Source organism: Spinacia oleracea, chromosome 4 (assembly GCF_020520425.1).
Source record: "Spinacia oleracea cultivar Varoflay chromosome 4, BTI_SOV_V1, whole genome shotgun sequence".
NCBI classification, from domain to species: domain Eukaryota; kingdom Viridiplantae; phylum Streptophyta; class Magnoliopsida; order Caryophyllales; family Amaranthaceae; genus Spinacia; species Spinacia oleracea.
This window is the reverse complement of record NC_079490.1, coordinates 75,732,488-75,755,841: the sequence shown is the minus strand read 5'-3', so window position 1 is coordinate 75,755,841 and position 23,354 is coordinate 75,732,488. Positions and strand designations below refer to the sequence as shown.

General features: G+C 39.2%; 1 long non-coding RNA gene across 1 annotated transcript; it reads right to left on the bottom strand.

Moving 5' to 3' along the window:
* Nucleotides 1-15,100: 15,100 nt before the first annotated feature.
* LOC130472271 (uncharacterized) lies at nucleotides 15,101-15,556 on the bottom strand. Its single transcript, XR_008932293.1, has 3 exons — nucleotides 15,487-15,556; nucleotides 15,297-15,398; nucleotides 15,101-15,207 (listed from the first exon to the last, which is right to left on the bottom strand). It is a non-coding gene; the product is annotated as an uncharacterized lncRNA (long non-coding RNA).
* Nucleotides 15,557-23,354: the final 7,798 nt, after the last annotated feature.

Here is a 23,354-nt window from a genome sequence, read left to right as displayed (position 1 = left end):
TTTAGGACTCCAACTGTCGTCCCTCCGTAGATAGTCCACAGCACGTCCGGATCCGCCTTAAGCTTGACCAACTAGAATCGCCCTTAAGGTACTAAGAAATTCGGGTAATAGGCTACAAGTGTTTGGCCAATATTTGCTCCAAAATCTTACCTTTGAATACTTCAAATCGTCTCTCCAAATATGTGACCCTAGGCCCTTATTTATAGAGTTTATGGAAAGGAATTATAATCCTATTAGAATACCAATTTAGTTTAATTAGAATCCTCTTAGGACTCTTATTAAATAAATCTATCTACTAGGATTAGGGTTTAATCGTAGAACAAATTCTAATAGCCTTAGGATTTTTATTGCACACAACCGTACACGAGCACGAGCACCACCCGCGCAAGCCTTATGGCCCACGCGAGTCTGCACTCGCTCGCAGCCCAATGTCGCAGCCCACTTGATTGCTCCGCGCGCGCCAAGGCCTTGCTGGGCCTGGCCTTGCGTTGGCCCTGGCGAGGCTTGGCTGTGTGTGATGCGTGTGGCTATGCTGGGCGATGGCCCGACTTCGTGATGGGCCTTCGTCTGGCAGGCCTCGTCCGATGTTAATTCGTACGATACGCTTCCGATTTAATTCTCGATTCCGGAATTCATTTCCGATACGAACAATATTTAATATTTCCAATTCCGGAATTAATTTCCGTTTCGAACAAATATTTAATATTCCCGTTTCCGGAATTATTTTCCGATTTCGATAATATTCCCGATTCTGACAATATTTCCGTTTCCGGCAATATTTCCGTTTCCGGCAATATTTCCGATTCCGGCAATATTTCCATTTCCGATAATATTTTTCGATACGTACCATGTTTCCATTTCCGGCAACATCTACAACTTGGATAATATTTATATTTCCGATACGATCCATATTTCCGTTTCTGGCAATATCATCGTTTCCGGAGTATTCATTTACTTGTCTTTGACGATCTCAGCTCCCACTGAAACCAAGATCTGTCGATTCCGAATATCCATAGATGGAGTATTTAATGCCATTAAATACTTGATCCGTTTACGTACTATTTGTGTAACCCTACGGGTTCAGTCAAGAGTAAGCTGTGGATTAATATCATTAATTCCACTTGAACTGAAGCGGCCTCTAGCTAGGCATTCAGCTCACTTGATCTCACTGAATTATTAACTTGTTTAATTAATACTGAACCGCATTTATTAGACTTAACATTATATGCATACTTGGACCAAGGGCATTATTTCCTTCACCGAGACACTCTCATCAAGCAAAAGCCGGTTGTACGCCAGGAAAAGGATGAGTGCATTCAAGAATACTACCACAGACGGGCAATCTCCGCTCGTACAATTCAGCTCAAGCTGCCAGAGGGCAAAATGGTGAGAATGTTTCTCTTAGGGCTCAACACTTCATGCAAGGGTAGCTTCACCGCATTTCCTTACAGCACATGGAATTAAGTCTGGGACCAAGTCCTGAAAGTCTGTGCATGCAGCCCCGTCTTCGATGATTATGACGATTACAGCGCGGATGTTTGGGAATACCCTGAGAACTATCTTTACGATTAGTGTCTTTGTCCAGGTCCAGAGTCTGTCTTTCAATTTTCGAGTCTAGCAATGAGTCTAAGTGTCTAGAACTATAGTCTTGCATCAATCAAGAGCCTCTAAAGGCCGAGCTTCAATTCAAAACAGTCGATGTAATGATTGCTGATTTCAATAACACTTCAATTTCTACTTACTCTTCGAGTCCTAATTCAAAATCAAATCCTAATCCACACAACTTTGCTTCACAAGAAACTGACCTTGAAATTCTAAAAGCTATCGAAAATCATGAAAACGGGACATTTATTTCTCGATATTTACGTGAAGGCGTGAACACTAGATTGGACAGAAGATGTGCTAGAAAGTTCGCAATGAATCAAGAAGAAGGTGAATCTTCTATTTTCCCTAAGAGAGGACATCCTATTGGAAGGAAAAGACAAGGAAAGGGATTCTCTTTAGACGTCCAAAGTTTAAAGCAAGCTCATAGATATGTCCTCTACAATTGCAACAATGCAACCATTGAACAATACATCAAGTAAGATTTCTTTTTACATGTATATTTGTTTTTAAGCTTCTGATAATGTTGTTTTGCATCTGCTACTGTTGTTCTGCTTCTGTAATGCTATTGTTGTTCTGCTCCTGTAATGCTACTGCTACTGCCGTTTTGCAGCAGCTACTGCTGTTTTTCAGCAGCTTCTGCCATTTTGTTGTTGTTCTGCTGCTGCCATTTTGCTGTTGTTTTGCTGTTATCCTGTTGCTGTTTTGCTGTTATCCTGTTGCTGTTTTGCAGCAGCTACGGTTGTTTTGCACCAGCTTTGCATTGCTTCTATTATATGTGAAGGAAATAATGCCCTTGGTCCAAGTATGCATTTAATGTTAATTCTAATAAATGCGGTTCAGTATTAATTAACAAGTTAAAAATTCAGTGAGATCAAGTGATCTGAATGCCTAGCTAGAGGCCTCTTCAGTTCAAGTGGAATTAATGATATTAATCCACAACTTACTCTTGACTGAACCAGTAGGGTCACATAAATAGTACGTAAACGGATCAAGTATTTAATGGCATTAAATACTCCATCTATGGATATTCGGAATCGACGGATCTTGGTTTCAATGGGAGCTGAGATCGTCAAAGGCAAGAAATGAATACTCCGGAAATGATGATATTGCCGGAAACGGAAATATGGATCGTATCGGAAATATAAATATTATCCAAGTCGTAGATGTTGCCGGAAACGGAAACATGGTACGTATCGGAAAATATTATCGGAAATGGAAATATTACCGGAATCGGAAATATTGCCGGAAACGGAAATTTTGTCAGAATCGGAAATATTATCGGAATCGGAAAATAATTCCGGAAATGGAAATATTAAATATTTGTTCGAAACGGAAATTAATTCCGGAATCGGAAATGTTAAATATTTTTCGTGTCGGAAATGAATTCCGGAATTAGGAATTTAATTGGAAAGCATATCGTACGAATTAGCATCGAACGAGGCTTGCTAGACGAAGGCCCAACACGAAGTCAGGCAGTCGCCCAGCGAGCCACACGCATCCAACAACACGCCAAGGCCTCGACCAGGCCCAGCGCAAGGCCAGGCCTAGCCAAGGCTTGGCGCGCGCGCTCAGCGATGGGCTGCGAGCAGTAGGCCTCAGCGCTGTGCGCTCAGCGTGGGCCGCGAGGCTTGCGCATGGGCGTGCGGTGCTCGTGCGCTGCGTGTGTGTGTGCTATACGAATCCTAAAGCTATCGGAATTCATGCATAGATTAAATCCTAATCCTAAAAGATTAAATTAATTATTTAGAGTTCTAAAAGGATTCTAATTAATTAATTAGTATTATAACAGGATTCGAAATCCTTTCCAAGGTTCTATAAATATATGCCTAGGATCATAAATTTATATACGAGTTTTTCAACAAGTATTCTTACAATAAAACAGTGATTTTTGAGCAGAAAAATCAGTCACATTCTTGCCCATAATTAGCCGAAAATTATAGTACCTTAAGGGCGATTCTAGTTGGTCAATCTTAAGGCGGATCCGGACGTGCTTTGGAGTATCTACGGAGGGACGACACTTGGAGTCCTAAAGACTTGGTCTTGTTCGGTTCGGGCGCAGCTAGGGAGGGCACGCTACAAAGTGTATGCACCTAAATTATGCTAAATGATTATGTGTAAATAATATGTTTCCTGGCATTAAGGTTTTCCGCATGATTTATGTTTTGTCATATGTATCATAACCTAACAGTGGTATCACGAGCCTCTTATTATTTTCATAATCTAAATTGCATGACATGGTTAAATTTTACAAATTTGCAAGGAATTAAAAGGGGTAATTCATTTTCGTAATTGTAAATTAATTGCAAATTGCATTTATTTCATTATATGTACGCAGTTTTTTGGCAGTTTATTCGTTACTCATCCAAATCGAGTGATTTTTGTGTCAATTCCGCATGTAAAAGGCATTCTAAAATTTTGACAAAAATAATGTTTTTCGGCCGAATCCAGAATGCCCAAATTCGAAGCCTAACTATGACTTTTCGGAGGTTTTTGTTTTTCGAACGCAAAAGTTTGTAAATTTAAGATGTTAAATTGAATATTTGCGATTCTTGTTGATAAATCTTGAATTTTTTATTGACCTACAGTATATGTTTAACAACTTGGAATGCCTAGACTTGTTAATTATACAACCTAATTTGTAATTATGATTAATTTGTTGAAATTCGGATAATTTAGAATTGATTTGATTTTCATAATTAATTAATAATTTAATTAGGTATCCATGATTAAAAACCACCATAAAAATTGTTAATTTATGTTAAATTTTAAATTTTTATGACCTAGATTTGAATCCATGTTAATCGGAAATTAATTGATTAATAAATTTTCGATTTTTCGCCCTGCAATTATGAAATTAATTTGTCATTAATTTTGAATTAAAAATTTTAAATTTTTTATGAAAAACGCCCATAAATGTTGCACGCACAAAGCAATGGAAGCTACGTGTTACCTTTAAGGGGTGTTGTATAGTGCGGGCACGGGACGACGAGCAAGGGAGCTTGCCGCCCGTGCGGTACGAATGCAGCGAGCAACCAAGTCATGGCGCGCGCGCGAGGCGAGGAGCCTGGGCCATGGTCGTGCAATCATCCTGCACTCGATGGGGCTTGGGCGCAAGCCCAAGTACCTCGTCATGTTGCGATTGAGTCGTTTTGAATTTTAATTTTAATTTTCAGTTCGGAAATAATTTTAATTAATTTTAAAATTAATAATTTAAATTGTTTTCTTAGATTTTAATTTTGAATATTATAATTATTATAAATTTCAATTTATACTAATTATTTTACTAAAATTAAACCTTGAATTAATTTAAATTCGTTTAAATCAACTGAAAAATAAATTAAACTAAATGGATTCGATTATAATTTTATATGAGCTTTAAATTTTAATTAAACTTGTATGTTTCCGGTTAGACTAGAAAAAATTTTATGTTTAAAATTAGTAAAGCATATAAGTTATTGGTTTAAGTGGGAGCATTTTTAGTCATAAACTCTTGATTAGGTCTACAAATCCTTTAAGGTTAAAACAACTTGATTAGAATTAATAAGGACTGAATAATTGGTAGATTATTGGTGCCCTTGATTAATTGCTGCAAATATTTATGTGATGCATACAATGTGTTTTACTAACCAGCTATGTGGGCCATTCATGATAATGAATGGGTGAATGGTATATATTGTATATGTACTGTTTTGCAGGTTATGAAGTGACTAGTATGACCCAAATAGGTTAGAACATATGGTCTGCGTACCATTAATTTGAATGTAATTGGTCTAATGCACCAAAGTTTGTTTTTCAATTCAAATATGGTCTGCGTACCATCAAATAGTTGTAATTAGCTTAATTATAGTTGATCCTATTTGAAGAAAATGGCGCCTCCCACGGTGAAATTCAAGACGGAGTTTCCAATCCATTTTCAAAGACGGACTTTGAAGTTGAAGCTTCAAGATGAAGTCGGGCAATACTAGATCACATTTATCTTATGCATGCTTTAAATTATTTATTGCTGTTAAATATGTCTTTATTATGCATGAGATTGTGACTTGATTATGTTGCATGATTAAGGATTTTAGTTCACTTAAAATCTAACCAACATAGTAAGAGCCTTAAGTTCCAAAGTTTAAAAATTGAGTTAAAAGGTGCCATGCCAAAATAACACTTACTTGGATAACCTTTACATCAATCTAGTAATAGTTTTACGCTCAGCGAGGTGTTACTTATTGATCCTAAAGGGGTAAGGTACACAGATAATTGAGGATACATGTTGGTTTTGGTGAAACTCGACGATATAAGTAAGGAGTCCTTTTATGTCGTGGCAAAATCGAGAGGTTTACCTAATAAGTTCTTAGACGTACCTATCAACCAAGAGTAGTTTCTAGACTATTAGCAAATGGCTTTTGCTTACCTAAAAGATTTTAGAATTGAGCCTAAATACATAATGTGCTTAATTCTTTAATGGTTTTTAGGGTCTTGGAATCATTTTATTCACACCTGCCGGAACACATAACTTGAATAAAATGCTTAATGAACATTAAATTATGCACGTATGCTAGAATTTAAGTTCATTAAGAGATATCGTGTATGATTATTTATTTGTTTATTCTTTTTCAATTGTAGTTTTACTATGGCAAACAACAATCAAAACATCATCATGGATTCTGAGCTTATGGTCAAGCTGAACCTAACAAATTTTCTTGAATGGGAAGCTAAGCTAGTTGAAATAGTCAGACTCAATGGACTTGAGTATGTACTGTTACATCCCATGCCAGGCTATTATGCCAGAGACATGACCCATGAAAGATTTGCCGCATTGGATGCGGATTTTAAAAAGGTTATGAGTCTAATGCTGAACAATATCCCTGATGAATGGGCTATAAGGTTTGTAGCTTACGAACCTTTTACTCTCATCAAGAATCTAAGGGATATCTGTCTTGGAAGCACGGAGGACAGGGACCTGAACGTCCATGAGTTGATTGAATCAATGTCTGGTCTAAAGGTTAGTTCTCCCAACAGGTGTTATAGGATGGATGTCCAAGAAACACAGGTTCAGCTCCTTAGCACTAAACAAAGGGTAGGCGTCCCACTAAGGTACCATGTGGATCTTATGCTTTCATATTTTGATCGCCTAAGTCTGCTAGGAACACCAATAAGAGAAAGGATGGCAGTCTCTATCTTGCTTAATTCACTGCACAGTGGCTTTGGTCGCTTCAAGCAACTATACCTAAGTGAACCAAGAGAAGAAACAGTTGCAGAATTTGTTCACCTTGTCAGAAAGGCTGAGATAATACTCGATTGTGAAGCCAAAGATTTACTCAAGGCTAAAGGGAGACAGTTCAAGAAAGGTGGAAAGTCCAAGGTTAATGCTAAAACAAAGCAGGACAAGTCCACATCAAGTTGTCTTTATTGTGATGGAATAAGCCATTACAAAAGAGAATGTCCAAAGCTAAAGGAAGATCAGAAGAACGGAACAGTCGTTCCATCTTCAGGTATTTTCGTTATAGACTGTATACTTGCTAATTCAACTTATTGGGTATTAGATACAGGTTGTGGCTCAAACTTATGTTCCAATCCACAGGGACTAAGAAGAAGTAGAAGGTTAAGCAAGGGTGAAGTCGACCTACGAGTGGGAAATGGAGCACGGATTGCTGCATTAGCTGTAGGAACTAATTATTTGTCGTTGCCCTCTGGGCTAGTTTTGGAACTGGAAGAGTGTTTCCATGTTCCAAGTCTTACTAAAAACATCATGTTTCTTGCTTAGATGCTAAGGAATTTTCCTTTTAAAAAAAAGACAATAGTTGTTCGTTTATTTTAAAGAGATGTTTTATGGATCTGCTAGATTAGTCAATGGACTTTATTTATTAGATCACGACAAACAAGTTTATAACATAAATACCAAAAAGGCCAAAAAGGATGATTCGTATCTCACCTATCTGTGGCATTATCGATTAGGCCATATTAACTTGAAACGCATGGAAAGACTTCAAAAGGAAGGAATTCTAGAACCATTTGACTTAGAGGATTATGGTAAGTGCGAATCATGTTTACTTGGCAAAATGACAAAGCAACCTTTCTCTAAAGTTGGAGACAGAGCAACTGAATTATTGGGTTTAATCCATACAGATGTATGTGGACCAATGAGTACAAATGCTAGAGGTGGTTTCAGCTACTTTATCATTTTCACTAATGACTTCAGTAGATATGGTTATGTCTACCTAATGAAGCATAAGTCTGAATCCTTTAACAAATTCAAGGAATTTCAGAGTGAAGTAGAGAATCAATTAGGCAAGAAGATTAAGGCATTGCGGTCTGATAGAGCCGGTGAATATCTGAGCTATGAATTTGATGACCATCTGAAAGAATGTGGAATTCTATCAGAATTGACTCCTCCTGGAACACCACAATGGAACGGTGTGTCGGAACGGAGGAACAGAACCTTGCTAGACATGGTTAGATCAATGATGGGTCAGGCCGAACTTCCAATAGAATTTTGGGGACATGCACTAAATACAGTTGCACTCACTATAAATAGAGCTCCGTCTAAAGCTGTTGAAAAGACTCCATATGAGTTATGGTTTGGAAAGCCTCCAAATGTGTCTTTTCTTCAGATTTAGGGATGTGAAGTATACGTCAAACCATTAATTTCAGACAAACTTCATCCAAAATCTGACAAATGTATCCTTGTGGGCTACCCAAAGGAAACAAAGGGGTATTACTTCTACAATACATCTGAGAACAAGGTGTTTGTTGCTCGAGATGGTATCTTTTTGGAAAAGGATCACATTTCCAAAATGACAAGTGGGAGAAAAGTAGACTTCGAAGAAACTCGAGTCGAACAACAAACTCTAGAGAATGCTCAAGATGACATTCAGGATGAAACTCAGAGATCTTTAGAAGTATCTGGTGAGAATCATGGACCATCTAGAGATATAACCCCGCGTAGATCACAGAGATATAGATCTCAACCGTAAAGGTACTTAGGTATTTTGACGAACGAAAGCTACGACGTTCTATTACTTGAAAGTGATGAACCTGCGACTTACAAACAAGCTATGACGAGCCCTAGCTCCAAGCAATGGCAAGAAGCCATGCAATCTAAATTAGACTTCATGTCAGAAAACCAAGTTTGGGATTTGGTCGATTTGCCAGATGGCTACCAAGCCATAGGAAGCAAATGGGTTTTCAAACTGAAAAAGGACAAGGATGGGAAACTTGAAGGTTTCAAAGCTAGATTGGTTGCAAAAGGTTACAGGCAAGTCCACGGTGTGGATTACGATGAAACCTTTTCACCAGTTGTAATGCTAAAGTCTATTATGATAATGTTAGCAATCGCTGCATATTACGATTACGAAATATGGCAGATGGATGTCAAAACCGCTTTCTTAAACGGCGTTTTAACAGAAACTATGTTTATGACACAGCCTGAGGGTTTTAAGGATCCAAAGAATGCTAAAAAGGTATGCAAGCTAAAGAAATCAATCTACGGATTGAAGCAAGCATCAAGGAGCTGGAATATACGTTTTGATGAAGCAGTCAGTGACTTTGGTTCCATCAAGGGCGCAGACGAATCTTGTGTATACAAGAAGGTCAGTGGGAGCAAAATTGCTTTTCTAGTATTATATGTCGACGACATATTACTTATCGGAAATGACATTCCTATGTTGAACTCAGTCAAGATTTGGCTTGGGAAATGTTTTTCGATGAAGGATCTAGGAGAAGCACAATACATACTAGGCATCAAGATTTACAGATATAGATCTAAAAAGATGATTGGACTTAGTCAAAGCACTTATATCAATAAGGTGCTTGAAATGTTAAAGATGGCGGACTCCAAGCGAGGCTACCTACCCATGTCTCATGGAATGACTCTAAGCAAGACTCAGTGCCCAAAAACACTTGACGAGCGTAGAAGAATGAGTGGGATTCCATATGCATCATTGATTGGTTCAATAATGTATGCTATGATATGTACACGCCCGGATGTTGCGTACGCACTCAGTGCTATGAGCAGATACCAGTCAGACCCAGGAGAGGCACATTGGACTGCTGCCAAGAATATTCTGAAGTACCTGAAAAGGCACAAAGATGACTTCTTGGTCTATGGTGGAGATGATGAATTAATTGTTAAAGGCTATACGGACGCAAGTTTTCAAACCGACAAGGATGATTTCAGATCATAGTCTGGGTTTGTATTCTTCCTCAACGGAGGTGCAGTAAGTTGGAAAAGTGCTAAGCAAAGCACCATTGCGGATTCTACAACTGAAGCGGAGTACATTGCTGCACATGAAGCAACAAAGGAAGCTATATGGCTAAGGAAGTTCATAGGTGAACTTGGTGTAGTCCCCTCCATTAAAGGACCAATAGCCCTATATTGTGATAATAACGGAGCTATTGCACAGGAAAAGGAGCCTAGACACCACCAAAGAGTCAAGCATGTACTTCGTAGATTTCACCTTCTACGAGAGTTCGTTGAAAGAAAAGAAGTCTAGATAAGCAAGATTGGAACTGATGACAACATCTCTGATCCATTAACTAAACCTCTGCCGCAGGCGAAGCACAACTCGCACACTGCAGCTATGGGAATCCAGCATATTGGAGAATGGCTTTGATGTCCTTGTTTAATGGTTTAAAGTTTTAGAGTTTAATACTTTGTAAAATATTATTGGTTAATCATTCATAATAAATGAATAGAATTCATTTTTCCATTTAATTTGTGGTTTATTAAATGTTGAGTCCCTTCAAATTGACGATATATTCAAGATAGACTGTCAGGACCAGTCATGTGACTAAGAAATGTCTATCAAGTGAACCTGAATGTCAAAAGTTGAAAATGGTCCCTGGTCGGAGTTTTCTATAACGATGGACGCATAGAAAACGTTAGACGAATAGAATGCAAGATGACTAGTAATTCTGCTTCTTGAACTATGTGGACATAGCAATGTCGTAATCATTTGCATAGATACTTACTTTGGGAAGACTAGTATCGGACAGACCTATGAAACTTTACTGTAAGAGATGAAAATTTGTCATAAGTAATATTTCATTAAAATTATTAGACACTAATCCTCAATACTTGAGTGATTTGAGATTACTTGTTTGAGAACTGGTTACTTTGACGTTGTCAACCGTCGCACCGTAAAAGGAGGCCATAAAGGCAACGCTCAGGTAATCACCTATCAAACGAAGTCTAATCTCAAGGTCGCAAGATTGGGATTGTCCTCCCATAAATCGGGATGAGATGCTAAAAGTTGTACAAAGGCCATTCGAAGAGCTAGAAACTGTAAAATGCATGGTCGTGCTCAGATGAATCATAGGCTATGATTATCTGTTTATTTGATCAGTTGAACTCTGAAACTGAGAAACACCTCTTGACATAATAAGGATGACAACTCTTACCTTATGTTCAAGAGCAAGCATCGAGCGACTAAGGAATTAGGAAATGCACACTTGTCCCTAAGGACAAGTCGGAGACTGAAAGAAATAATGCCCTTGGTCCAAGTATGCATTTAATGTTAAGTCTAATAAATGCGGTTCAGTATTAATTAACAAGTTAATCATTCAGTGAGATCAAGTGATCTGAATGCCTAGCTAGAGGCCGCTTCAGTTCAAGTGGAATTAATGATATTAATCCACAACTTACTCTTGACTGAACCCGTAGGGTCACACAAATAGTACGTAAACGGATTAAGTATTTAATGGCATTAAATACTCCATCTATGGATATTCATAATCGACGGATCTTGGTTTCAGTAGGAGCTGAGATCGTCAAAGGCAAGAAATGAATACTCCGGAAACGATGATATTGCCGGAAACGGAAATATTGATCGTATCGGAAATATAAATATTATCCAAGTCGTAGATCTTGCCGGAAACGGAAACATGGTACGTATCGGAAAATATTATCCGAAATGGAAATATTGCCGGAATCGGAAATATTGCCGGAAACGGAAATATTGTCAGAATCGGAAATATTATCGGAATCGGAAAATAATTACGGAAACGGAAATATTAAATATTTGTTCGAAACGGAAAGTAATTCCAAAATCGGAAATGTTAAATATTGTTCGTGTTGGAAATGAATTTCAGAATCGGGAATTTAATCGGAAAGCATATCGTACGAATTAGCATCGAACGTGGCTTGCTACACGAAGGCCCAGCATGAAGCCAGGCCGTCGCCCAGCAAGCCACACGCATCCAACAACACGCCAAGGCCTCGACCAGGCCCAGCCAAGGCTTGGCGCGCGCGCTTAGCGATGGGCTGCGAGCAGTGGGCCTCAGCGTTATGCGCTCAGCGTGGGCCGCGAGGCTTGCGCATGGGCGTGCGGTGCTCGTGCGCTATGTGTGTGTGTGCTATACGAATCCTAAAGCTATCGGAATTCGTGCATAGAATAAATCCTAATCCTAAATGATTAAATTAATTATTTAGAGTTCTAAAAGGATTCTAATTAATTAATTAGTATTCTAACAGAATTCGAAATCCTTTCCAAGGTTCTATAAATATATGCCTAGGGTCATAAATTTATATACGAGTTTTTTCAACAAGTATTCATACAATAAAACAGTGATTTTTGAGCAGAAAAATCAGTCACATTCTTGCCCATAATTAGCCGAAAATTATAGTACCTTAAGGGCGATTCTAGTTGGTCAATCTTAAGGCGGATCCGGACGTGCTTTAGAGTATCTACGGAGGGACGACACTTGGAGTCCTAAAGACTTGGTCTTGTTCGGTTCGGGCGCAGCTAGGGAGGGCACGCTACAAAGTGTATGCACCTAAATTATGCTAAATGATTATGTGTAAATAATATGTTTCCTGGCATTAAGGTTTTCCGCAAGATTCATGTTTTGTCATATGTATCACAACCTAACAATATGTATCATAGTTCTCTAAACAATAGGTTAATCAGAATCTGATTTCTTTTTTGATCATTCGATGAAATTCGTTGTTCGTCTTTGAGTTTAACTTCTTTTTATTTAATTAAAAATATTGTTCTTGGAAGTTACTTCTGATTCCTTCTGAATATAACCAACTTATATTTTCCTAGATGATTCCGTTTTCTTTTAAGAGTGCAGATTATATTTACTGCAATAGATATTAAATATTTAAGATGTGTAAATATATCTATATATATGTTCTTTATTTTTTTATTTTTTTATTTCTTTTTTTTACAAAGAACACAAAATTTGGGTGAGTAGTCAACAAGGTCGAAAGTGTAGGTGGACTAGCTCACAAAGCCATATGAATGATTTTATTGATTGGTTTCAAGAGAGGGTTTCAAGGGAACAAGTTCAGGGCGAACTTTTCTGGTTGGCCAAGGGTCCTAAACCTAAGGCTAGGAGGTATTCTGGGTATTTTATCAATGGTTATAGGTTTAACACCAGGGATCGTGATTCACAATTAAGACGTACTCAAAATAACGGAGTCACTTTAACAGCCCTAACTTCAAGTTTCGCAAGCTCAAGGGATCAAAATCCTATTGATGGAGATGTTACCTACTATGGGGAATAGAAGAGATTTTTGAGTTTGGTCTCAATACAATGTTGTTTTATTTAGGTGTGATTGGTTTCTGGGCAATATTGATGCATGTGGGCTTATTTTTGTTAATATTAAGAAGAAATGTTCCAAAGATGATCCTTTTGTATTGGCATCTCAAGTTCATCAAGTTATCTATTCTCAAGATCCTGAAGAACACGATATTCAATATGTGAGTCAAAGTGTTCCTAGAGACCTTTTTTATTTTGCAGAGTCAATGGATGGAGATACATATTGGGAGGAGCCTATTAATTTCAGTTGTAATAATGCTCCTACTGTTGATACAACTGATATTCTAGTAAGTGCTGGCGGTGATGTGCGATCTGTAGAAATTGATGAGTTATTAGATAGTGATGATGGAAATGACCCTGTAGATGATGATAATTTTGATGATACAGGTTGGGATTGGATGGAAGCTACCGATGATATCCTGGATTCTGAGTCACAAGGGTTTACTAAGTATACATAAAGGATTGCAGTTTCTTAAATACATTATTTTTATAATTTTGCCTTTTCTTTTGACCATCAAACATTCTTATATGCTATTATTTGTTTTATGTCATTGATTAATTATAAGCTAGTAACGATGTCCCAAAATTATTTGATGTTCTTCTGGTTGTTGCTTAATTGTGTGTTGATGCTATTTTTCTACGAGTGTGGCTTGTTGTGGATTCATAATTGTGTTTTGTATGATGTAATTTTTAATACCATTCATGTTTAATCTTCTTATGTTCAGGCATTTTTCTGCGATAAAAGCGGATTTTAAAGCTACTAGAGATACTTGTCTAAACAATCCCAAGCATAACTAAGTGTGTAGTTTGTGCAAGTTTTTGATGCTCGGAGGAATTTTATTTATCGCTTTCATTTTTTTCACAAAAATGTAAGTTTCTTTTCAGTTTCCCTAACTATGAGTAATCTTTTGGTATTTCTTTTCCTGCAGTGATTAAGAGAGAAAATGACAAAAGGGTTCAAAAATTCTAAATTTTCTCCATCGTCATCATCTGAACTAACACCGTATGAGAAAGCAAGGCAAAAGAATTTAGAAAAAAATGCTCAGAGATTTAGGGAATTTGGGGTAGAGAAATATGCTATTCAACTAGAGGCAAAGAATAAGGCCCTTAGACAAGAGAAGGAGAACATCAACCCTCGAGAGAATGACCAAGATTACGTGCCCGAAAGTGAAAGTGATGACGATGAGTTTGGTATTTCTCCAAATGCAAATGTAGTAAAACAAGCTTCAACGTCAAAGAAGGTTGTAATGTTGATCTTTTAAAATCAAATTCTTTTTTGTTTAATTTTATTTATGATAAATGTGTTTGTTGCACTTACTTTTGATCTATATGTTATACACTAGTAGAAAAAATCACATTTGCAGCGCGGGTAAAACGGGCTTTTTGCAGCGTTTTCGCGCGCTGCAATTGTGATGGCTGCAAATACCGTAAGATTTTTTGCAGCGCCTATGTTCGCTGCAAATAATAGGTTAATTGCAGCGCGGGTATACCTGTATAAGATGTAAATAGTATATTAGTTGCAGCGCTGGTCGACCCATATAATTTGCAAATAAAAAGTAGTTACAACGCCTTGTTGTGAAATACGCGCTGTTATTAGTTGTCATTTTGCAGCTTGGTTCTATCACACGCGTTGCAATTAATATTTTCTTTTTAAAAAAAAAAAATATAATAGCTACGATCAGATGCATATTTATATATTTATCCCTGGACAATCCTATTATTTTGACAAAAAATTATAATAAATACATTATAAATATTTTAATAGGTTGCAAAAATTTTGCCATAGTTTCCCTTGTAATTTGCGAAACCCGGAAAAACGGGAATTTATAAAGACCTGTATATAAGACATAACATACATATATGTTCCAACAACCATATATATGCTCCAAGTAGCATCCAACGTCATATCCAACACATAACAAGAACATAAAACATAACATTACTAGCTAGACAACAAACTCATTTGCCGGCATCCATCAAATAGTTGTCCTTAAAATACTTTTCCCATTGTTTTCGAGTTTCTTCTAACTCCTCATCAGAATATGGCATTTCTCTTTGTACATAACCCTTCAAGAAACAAAAACTTGGTATTAATTACTCGAAAACTAATTTAAGAGAAAATTGAATCTTATACCTAATTAAATAAGTTCACGTACCTCAGACAAATTATCCTTGTATTCATTGTATACTGTGACAACATCATGCATGTATTTCATCACATAATAACCACTATCCACTGCATCAACTTGTTGAGCACACTATTTACACAAATGAGGCACGTATATATGTGTCAAAGCAAATATTTTCAAATTAAGAGATTTAAGGAGTACAAGCTTTAATTAGTACCTTCATCTGTATGAATCGTAACTTTTGTGACTTAATCTTCCGTTTGTCATTTTCAAAAGTAGTCCAATAAATTCTATATGCCCTACATAAACAATAATTATAACACTTTAGTTCTCTATCAAAAATCTAATCATATTACTTTCAATAAAGAAATTAAATATAGCATAGGAGATTGTTCAAGCAAGTTCAAGTCCTGCCACAAATACACCATATCACACAAGACAATTATATACCAAATGAGGCTATGAGAGACACAATGTCAATTCTTTCTGGGTACTACTCGCAAAACCTAAAAAAAATCAAAGGAAATGGTGCAATGCAAATCAGACTAATGAACAATTAGCAGTTCAATACAGCCATGACCTCGATGTCCCAATAAGGTCGATAACTTAGTTCAAAATACTATACCATTCACAACACCAACTCATCATCGAGTCTCACGATTTGTCACTGTAGACACCTACTTTTGTCCCCATTCCCGAAAGGGAAAGGTTCGATGATGAAAACGTAAATCTCCACTTGACAACGCATCTCCTATAAAATAACGAATCTCAATTCCCCTTTTCATTTCACCCAAAACCTGCTATTTATAGAAACCTGCTATTTATGGAAACCTGCTAAAAATAGTAACTGCCGTAAAGGGTAGCTTCTTAAGGTGGCAAGTCATAAAAGATAGAAACCTGTCAGAATTAGGTGTTGCACTCTAACATAAATCCTAAATGAGATAGAAACTGCGAGAATCCTAATCCTAATATGATTCGGAAATAAGAGTTACGTATTAATTAAAATCCTAACGAGCCTAGATTTCGTGACGGGCCCAGACGCATTCCATCATGAAATTGATACGCACTAAAAGACTCGATTAAGTCTGAAACACTACGGATCTCAGGAATCCGAATCTGACTAAGAAAACAGCCCATACCCTATTTTCAACGCCTGGCTCTGGGCGCTGAAAATACCTGGGTACGTGTTTTTTCCTAATTCTTTGTGGATTAGAACTCTGCAATTCTATCTTTCCACAAACTCTTCCCTATAAATACAGCCCCAAATTCGACGTGAAAGGAACACACGCAACACACAATTATATTCTGAGTATTGACTCCAACCCTTAGCCTAAGCCTCACGCTGCGAAATTGTTCACGCGTTCTGTCGCAATCGATCCATAAATCGAACAGAACGTATCCTGTCCCATAATTTGATATTCGTTAAATAAAAAGGAGAAATAGCAAAGTCAAAGTGGTTAGTTTTCTAAGAACCGTGACGCACCTCTCAAGGGTGCGTCGTAATGTGTCCCTTTTGGATGATTTAATTGCTTTCCTCGCCCTTTTTATGAACTGTTAAACTAACTAAATCTGATTGTTCTATCACGCCTAACAAATATAATATATTTGGGAAATTGGATTATCATGCTAGGTCCCTCAATGCTATTTAAGTCAGATAATCGCGATCAATCTAGTATTATATGTTGCATATTGCTAAAATCAACTCAGATTAGTTTAATAGTTAACGCATGTCCCTTCAATTATTTATGCTGAGCTAGTAAGGATATCCTGCCTCTGGAGTTATAGACGAGCGAGTACTCCTCTCGGTAGTTACAGTCCCCCGAACCCTCAATCTCTACCTTGCGGGTGTATGTTGAGAGATCCCCACACCAGGGATCACAAGGGAACCTACGGTCGTCGTGGTCAAACATAATTGCACTCCCTTTATGTCACGATAACCGGGTTTTGTCAGTTTTTCTCATTGTCGTTAAAAACTGAATGGCGACTCCTATATTACTAGTCAATTGGGTGTAAACTCACAGGAAATCCAATTACACTTGATTGAATAAAAAGAATCGTCACACCCACGAGGGACGAGGTCACGCATTAGCCTTGTGTTTTTTCGACCCCCTCACAGTGGCGACTCCGCTGGGGATAGTGAAGGAAATACTCGTGCTTGTAGGTAATCAAAATAGCCGAAGGGTGAAACGATCCTACCCCGCGTTTATTTCCCCATCAAGTTGGGACGACCTGAAAATCAGCATATTAATGTGAACGGGCAGAACCGCATAACGAATCTCGGCTCCCTCGGGAGTTGGGACTAAGGATACCTTTTTTCGCCAATAGGGGGGTGCATACGCCGCGCATGTTGCCCACTCGGTACTTGTGCAGGTAGTACACCTATCCCGAACCCAATCGCTCGCTCATTAGGTCCCTCTCGCCTGCATGCCCCCTTGGCTTGCACTTGCGGGTTGGCCTCTTGAGCGAAATTCGTCTGTTGAAGACACTACCTCGACCGGGGCATGTGTTGGATCTACAATAGAAGCGGTACCAAGCCAGGCGCAAATAACTACCCATAGAAGCCTATCATAAACTACATGACATGTTATTATCGCCTCATGATGAATGTTAGTTATGTGTAGCGAAATATGTGATTGTGTGTGACAAACTATCCTAGAAAAACCAACGACCTTAAAAATTTCCCAAACATTCATAAACCAATTTGCCAAAGAGTTATACCGAAATACGTGTTCCGCAGACCCGAACGATCGCCACAAAAATAAGCGACGCTCGGGATGGCCTGTAACGAATCCCACAAACGCTGCACGACGCGTAAAGGACGTTATTAGGCAAGCACGCAAAATCGAAGTCGCATAAACAAAAGTAGACGCAAACCGAAAACGAGAATCAGCCAGGGACGCATTTTCAGCGCCCCTGGCTGGGCGCCAGAATTTCTCACGCCCGACGCTGGGCGCTGAAGTTGCTGCTTGGCCTTCTGGTCAGGCGCAGCAGCCTCAGTGCCCGCGCGAAAGGAAAATACGTAGCACAAAAAATGTTCGTAAAAAGAATTGCTACGAGGGCGTAAGAAAAGCACTCGATTTCAAAAGTGACTCGTGAAAAAATAATAACTCATTGCGTCGTTGTTAGGCCTCCTATGACGGCAATGCTCGGCACCAAAAGTCGACCATGCAAATAATTATGAATGTCACACGGGCAAATATTTTCAAAAATATAAAGAGTTCAAAGTGCACACATAGCAGTCCAAATACACTAGTCCGACTTAAGGGTAGTCATAGAATGTCTAAAAAACCGACTCACGAAACAAACTAATGTGTCTCCTACTCCACAACAATAATGCAGGGCCCCTGAATACCTTCCCGTGATAGACATCAAGGAACGCGATGGAAGAAGCATATCCCGAACATCTATACCTAGAGGTCGCACAAACCCAAGAGATGCATGCTCTGGGACACGACCCTTTACGTTCTCAAAGGCCACTCGCCCCAAAGAATCATGCTATGCCAAAAACGCTCCCCAACTCACATGCTTTCGGGCTATTGTTTGGGTTAGAAAAGAAAAGACCGAAGAATGAAACAGAAATTATGGCATTAGCTCTTCAAGATGAAGTGTTCGATCCTACTAAATTGATCGCTCCATCACCCTCAAAAGATGACCAAATCCAACGAGGGTGGCGCAAGACTTTCAAATGGACTAATGCTCGTGGGATGAAGTTCAAGATATCTGCGGGAGAGGGTCCAATGTACGAAGAATTAGAGTCTGAATCCGAGTCTGACTCCGAGTCCGAACCTAGCAAAATTATAACCCCTCCCAAAAATGGTTTAGACCCGGAAATCTCTACTCCGGGAGATCTTTTTGATGTAATGCTTCATGACTTTAATAAGATAAACAAAAATTTTGAGTATATGCCGCTTAAAAATCCGAGTAATAATGCAGAATGTCTCGCAACTAATGAGCACGAAAAAGAGCCAGAAAAGGAATATACCGAACTAATAAAAGTTGTAAATGAGCAAGAACTCAAAACTCCTATAATTGAGGACACAGAATCGGTAAATATTGGAACAGAAGAAAATCCTAAAATCATTAAAATTGGCCTCACCTTAACTCCCACTGAAAAAGCCGATCTAATCTCCACTTTGCGGGAGTTCGAGGGTGTCTTTGCTTGGTCCTACAAAGACATGCCAGGAATAGATCGAGAAATCGCTGAGCATAAAATTCCGCTAGATCCCAAAATGACGCCAGTAAAACAGAAGCTACGGCGGCTCAAACCAGAGATAGCCTTGAAAATAAAAGAAGAAATCACGAAACAATTAGACGCCGGCTTTATAAAAGTCTCCAACTACCCAGAATGGGTGGCCAATATTGTCCCCGTAGCTAAAAAAGATGGACGCGTGCGAATGTGCGTAGACTTTCAAGACCTCAACAAAGCCAGTCCCAAAGATGACTTCCCTCTACCTCACATTGACATACTAGTAGACAACACCGCAGAGCACGCGCTCCTCTCCTTTATGGACGGGTACGCCGGATGTAACCAAATACTCATGGCAGAAGAAGACATGGAAAAAACAACTTTCATTACCCATTGGGGTACATATTGTTACATTGTAATGCCTTTTGGTTTAAAAAACGCGGGGGCCACCTATCAAAGAACAGCCACCACGTTACTCCATGACATGATACACAAAGAAATCGAGGTCTTTGTAGACGACATGATCGTCAAATCTAAAGACCGGCACGGTCACCTCCCGGCACTTAAAAGTTCTTCACCCGAATCTTGAAATATATCATGAGACTAAATCCACAAAAATGTGTGTTCGGGGTAACCTCTGGAAAATTGCTAGGATATGTTGTTAGTACGCGAGGAATCGAGATTGACCCATCCAAGATAAAAGCCATTACCGAAATGCCCCCACCAAAAACTGAAAAACAGATAAGGGGCTTCCTAGGAAAGCTGCAATACATTAGTAGGTTCATTTCCAAGCTTACTATGACTTGTGAGCCAATATTCAAAAAATTAAGAAAAGAAGAAAAAGTCGAATGGGATGAACAATGCCAAACTGCCTTCGATAAAATCAAAGAATATCTAAGCAAACCACCCGTCCTCTCCCCGCCTTTGCCTGGAATCCCTTTACGCCTATACCTAACCGTCACGGATACTGCAGCGGGAGCTATGCTCTCACAGTGTGTACATGGATCCGAGCGAGCCATTTACTACTTGAGCAAGAAGTTCATACAGTACGAGACGAGATACACAGAACTTGAGAAAACCTGCCTCGCCCTCGTCTGGGCATCCAAAAAACTCAGACATTACCTATTGGCCCACACTGTTCATATAGTGTCACAACTAGACCCCTTAAAATACATGTTCGAAAAGCCCGCCCTAAATGGTCGCCTGTCCAGGTGGCTAGTCATGCTCTTAGAATTCGACCTAAAATTCATGCCAGAAAAAACAATCAAAGGAAGAGCGGTAGCCGAATTCCTGGCCGAGCATGCCACGAATGAGGAAACCACAGAAGCTTACCTCCTCCCTGACGAGGAACTTCTGATGATACGAGACGACTATTGGACACTATACTTCGATGGCGCGTCCAACCAGAAAGGATGCGGCGTCGGAGTTCTCCTAGTCAGTCCCGAAGGGGCCCATATACCAATTTCCGTCAAACTTGACTTCGAGGCCACAAATAACGCCGCCGAATACGAGGCCTGCATAGTTGGGCTAGAGGCCGCAGTTAGCCTCGGAGTCAAACATATACAAGTCTTCGCGGATTCTTCCCTAATAATCAACCATATATCCAAAAGATGGAAGGTCTGAAGCACTAGTCTCTCAAAATATCAAGCTCACTTAGACCAAATAGTCGAGCAATTTGAAAAAATCTAGTATACGTACCTACCAAGAGACGACAACCAATTCGCGGATGCACTAGCGAAGCTAGCTTCAATGCTCAACATCCCGAATGAATGGGACGGGATGACCCTTCGGGTCGAGCGAAGGAAAGAGCCGGCTTATTGCTGTGCCATAGACTCCGAACCTGAAAACACCGAAGAAGAACCATGGTATACAGACATCCTTCGTTACAAAACAAGTGGGGAATTCCCCCCAAACACCTCCCCGCGAGCACAAAAGGCCCTACGCCTCCTCGCTTCACAATATAGCATAATTCAGGGAGAACTATACAAGTACATGCTGAATAAAATCAAGTTACTTTGTCCACCAAAACCAAGCCCAAAGACTAATGGAAGAATACCATAACGGCGTGTGCGGACCCCATATGAACGGAAAAATGCTATCCCAAAAAATATCCCGCTCAGGGTACTATTGGACCACTGTGGAAACCGATTGCCATCACTTTGTAAAAACTTGCCCAAAATGCCAAATCTTCAGTAACCTTAACCATTTGCCTCCCTCAGAACTATACACCTTCACTTCTCCATGGCCCTTTTCCACCTGGGGCATAGATATAATCGACAAGGTAACACCAACAGGCGTAGGGGGACACGAGTACATTTTAGTCGCAATTGATTACTTCACTAAATGGGTAGAGGCAGTCTCCTATGCAAAATTAACGGCCAAACATGTCGCTCGATTCCTAGAAAAGAACATATTGTGTCGATACGAGGTTCCACATGAAATCATAAGTGACCAAGGTTCCCACTTTAGGGCCAAAGTCCAAGACTTGGTCGAAAAATATCATGTCAAACACCATAAATCCTCTCCCTACAGGCCGCAAATGAACGGCGCGGTAGAGGCGGCCAACAAAAATATTAAAGTCATAATCGAAAAAATGGCCGAAAATTATAAAGATTGGCCCAACAAATTACACTTCGCATTATGGGGCTATCGAACCTCAATCCGCACCTCCATTGGAGTAACACCCTACTCCTTGGTATACGGAATGGAAGCAGTTCAACCGACCGAGTTGGAAATTTTCTCCCTCCGGATCGTCCTAGAAAGCAAGCTACCTGAGGCTGATTGGGTTCAAGCTAGGTACGACGAGCTTGTCCTTTTAGACGAACGGAGGTTGAGAGCTTTACATCACGTGCAAGTGTATCAAAAGCGCATCGCAAGGCAATTCAACAAAAGAGTCAAACCTCGAAATATCAAAGAAGGCGATTTTGTATTAAAAGAAGTCCGCGCACCTACTACGGACCCTCGAGGAAAATTCCGGCCTAACTGGACAGGACTATATTTTGTAAAGACCATCCTACCTGGCGGAGCAGTCCAACTAGCTGACATAGATGGAGCGGAATTCGTTAACCTCACGAACTTCGACCAATTGAAAAAGTACTATATTTAATAAAATTCAGTCCGGAGTTAAGGCATCTAATAAAACACGTTAAGACTCATAAGCAAGCATTCTGCACATTACTCTAAGAAAACGGCATAAAACTCGATAAAGTAGAAAAAGCGAAGGACAAAACTTCAACGCCCAGGATTGGGCGCTGTTATTTTTCACGCCCAGGCCTGGGCGCCGATATTTCCTGCGCCCGTGAATGGGCGTCATTCTCTCTTGCCACCTATCCTCCCGCTTCTGCAAGTGTTCATACTCCTTTTTCGAACCATCAAAAGAACCACGAACACTTGGGGGGGAAGCAGACGTGTAATGAACACCCTTTCAAAAATTTCAAAAAGCTAGAACTACGCGCGACCTGATTCTGACAAGATACGTAGGCAATCCTTATCAAGGATTCGGTCCAATAAAAATTAAAAAATAATAAAGTCATGCAATGCATCAAGAAGAAAAGATATTGCAAAGGGCACTATACCCTAAGCCATGCACGGGCAAGACCAAATAGAATAAAAAACAAAGCCACAAGAATTTTCAGGAACAAGCCCAACAAAGGAGTATGGCACGAGTCGGCAAAAAACGAAAAATAGTGAACATGCATATGTAATACCCCAAGTAGTCGGTTAGTCTAAAAATATGTGTGCACTCTTGTAAGAACTCATTACTTTTACGGAATTCTTTCTCTTGTCAAAATTCGTCGTTGGTTTAGAAAGCTAATATTAGTATAATATGTTAAGGCAAAGCCCACGGAAGGCTCAAAACATTCTTGCACCAAAAAAACAATTATATATATACATGCGGA